This window comes from Dasypus novemcinctus, chromosome 1, assembly GCF_030445035.2.
Source record: "Dasypus novemcinctus isolate mDasNov1 chromosome 1, mDasNov1.1.hap2, whole genome shotgun sequence".
In the NCBI taxonomy this organism is placed as follows: Eukaryota; Metazoa; Chordata; class Mammalia; order Cingulata; family Dasypodidae; genus Dasypus; species Dasypus novemcinctus.
This window is the reverse complement of record NC_080673.1, coordinates 104,378,315-104,380,887: the sequence shown is the minus strand read 5'-3', so window position 1 is coordinate 104,380,887 and position 2,573 is coordinate 104,378,315. Positions and strand designations below refer to the sequence as shown.

Below are 2,573 nucleotides of genomic sequence, written 5' to 3'. Positions count from 1 at the left end.
CATGGATGAGGTCCAGGGTTCAATCCTTGGTACCTCCAAAATAAATTGTTTTTTATAAAAACTACCATAAATAGCATTCTTAATGGTGGAACAGTAGAAGCACTGACATTGAAATAAGTAAGAATTGGAAAGGAATAGTTAAAATCGTGCTTACAGAAGATATTTATGCCTGATCATACAGAATATCTGAAAGAATCAACAGTCTATTCCAGTAAACCTTTAATTTAAGTTATTTATATGCTAGTCTACCATTACAACCAGTAAGAGATTCCAATGAGGTTGTTGGATATTACAAAAATCTTAAGACAGGGGAAGCGGACTTGGCCCAGTGGTTAGAGCATCCGTCTACCACATGGGAGGTCCGTGGTTCAAACCCCGGGCCTCCTTGACCCGTGTGGAGCTGGCCCATGCTCAGTTCTGATGCATGCAAGGAGTGCCCTGCCACGCAGGGGTGTCCCTGCGTAGGGGAGCCCCATGTGCAAGGAGCGCGCCCCGTAAGGAGAGCTGCCCAGAGCTAAAGAAAGTGCAGCCTACCTAAGAATGGCGCAGCACACACGGAGAGCTGACGCAGCAAGATAATGCAACAAAAAGAGACACAGATTCCCGTGCCGCTGACAATAGCAAAAGCGGACAAAGAAGATGATGCAGCAAATAAACACAGAGAACAGACAACTGGGGCAGGGGGCAGGGGGTGGGGAAGGGAAGAGAAATAAATAAATAAATATATTTTTTAAAAAATCTTAAGACAATAATAAATAGCATTTCCTATACACCTTTAATAACTAATTAGAAAAAATAATATTTTCAAAAACCTAAGAAAATATACTAGGTCTATGACTACATATTATCCAAAGGACAGATAAGAATAAGTCCTTCAAAATATATGCAGGCTATTTTTCAAGGAAATTGCAGAAAATAATAACAATATGAAAGAAGACTTGATTCAATGGACAGCTATATCATGCAAATATTAGAGAACACTCAGTGCTGGTAAGATGTCAAACCTCCCCAAATTTATCTACAAATTCAATGCAATTCTAATCAAAATATCCAAGTGGATTTTTCATGGAACTTGAGAGCTGATTTAATAGTCACACTAAAGAACAAGGGTCATAATTATGCAAGTTAATTCTGAAGGAAAACAAGGTAGAAAGACTTGCATTTCAAGGTAGCAAAACATATTATAAAAAAATGGACATTAAGCAAAATACCACAATCACAGTGACAGACCATGAAACAGCACAGAATCCAGAAACAGACCCACACCTACATGGGAACTTGATATCTATTCCAAGCTGAAGAAACACCTCAACATGAGAAGCAAAACTGAGAATAAAATAAAGTGAGTGGACAAGGGAAAGGGAAAGACTAAACAAAAGCCAAAATTACAAACCATGAAGGAAAATGTTCAATAAATTTGACTTTATTAAAATGAAAAAATGTGTACAAAAATACCTATAACGCCACCGGGGGTGGAATTTCACAGGGCAACCTGGTTCCAGAGTCTGAGACAGAATTAAGCAGTCACCATGTCGAGCAAAAAGGCAAAGATCAAGACCACCAAGAAGCGCCCTCAGCGCTCAACATCCAATGTCTTTGCCATGTCTGACCAGTCACAGATTCAGGAGTTCAAAGAGGCCTTCAATATGATTGATCATAACAGAGATGGTTTCATTGACAAGGAATATTTGTACAATATGCTTGCCTCATTGGGCAAGAATTCAACAGATGCATACCTTGATGCTGTGATGAATGAGGCTCCAGGTCCCATAAATTTCACCATGTTCCTCACAATGTTTGGTGAAAAGTTAAATGGCACCGACTCAGAGGATGTCATCAGAAATACTTGTGCTTGCTTTGACGAAGAAGCAACAGGCACCATCCAGGAGGACTACCTGAGAGAGCTGCTGACAACCATGGGGGATCAGTTTACCGACGAGGAGGTCAACAAGTTGTACAGAGAAGCACCTACTGACAAAAGGGGAACTTTAGCTACATTGAGTTCACACGCCTCCTTAAACATAGAGCAAAGGAAAAGGATGATGGAAAGAACTTTAGCTAAACCTTTCAGTTACCTCGTCTTACTCTATTTTATTTCCAGGACACTTTCCCCCACCTTCATAGAACCTGTTGCATGCATTTAGCTTCACAGCTTTGTCTTTTTCCTTTTGGTATATTTATTCCAGAACTTTCTTCCACTTAGCATGTGTATAATCAGACTGGAAACAGGGATGAGGTTGTAAATTGTGTTGAAAAAGAGATTGCAAATAAAAATCAGCAAACGTGAAAGCCCAGGAAAATATATCCGTATTTCTGGTTTTGCTGGATTTTTACATTTTTATACAATAAAAAAGCTATTTTAAAATAAAAATAAATATCTATAACCATCAAAGAAATACATGTATGTATTTGTGAACATTTAGATATATACATGCATACATTTATACATATATATTAGGAAAAAGTCATTAGAAAAATGGACAAAAGATGTAAATAGGCGATTCAAATAAGAAAACCAATAAGAATAAATAAGATATAAAATAAGAAAACAATGAAAACAAAATAAGAATATT

The 2,573-nt window shown here is 37.7% G+C and overlaps 1 pseudogene; it reads left to right on the top strand.

The window, feature by feature from the left end:
• The first annotated feature begins 1,496 nt into the window (after positions 1 to 1,496).
• Positions 1,497 to 2,062, top strand: LOC101432351 (myosin regulatory light chain 12B pseudogene; annotated as a pseudogene).
• Positions 2,063 to 2,573: the final 511 nt, after the last annotated feature.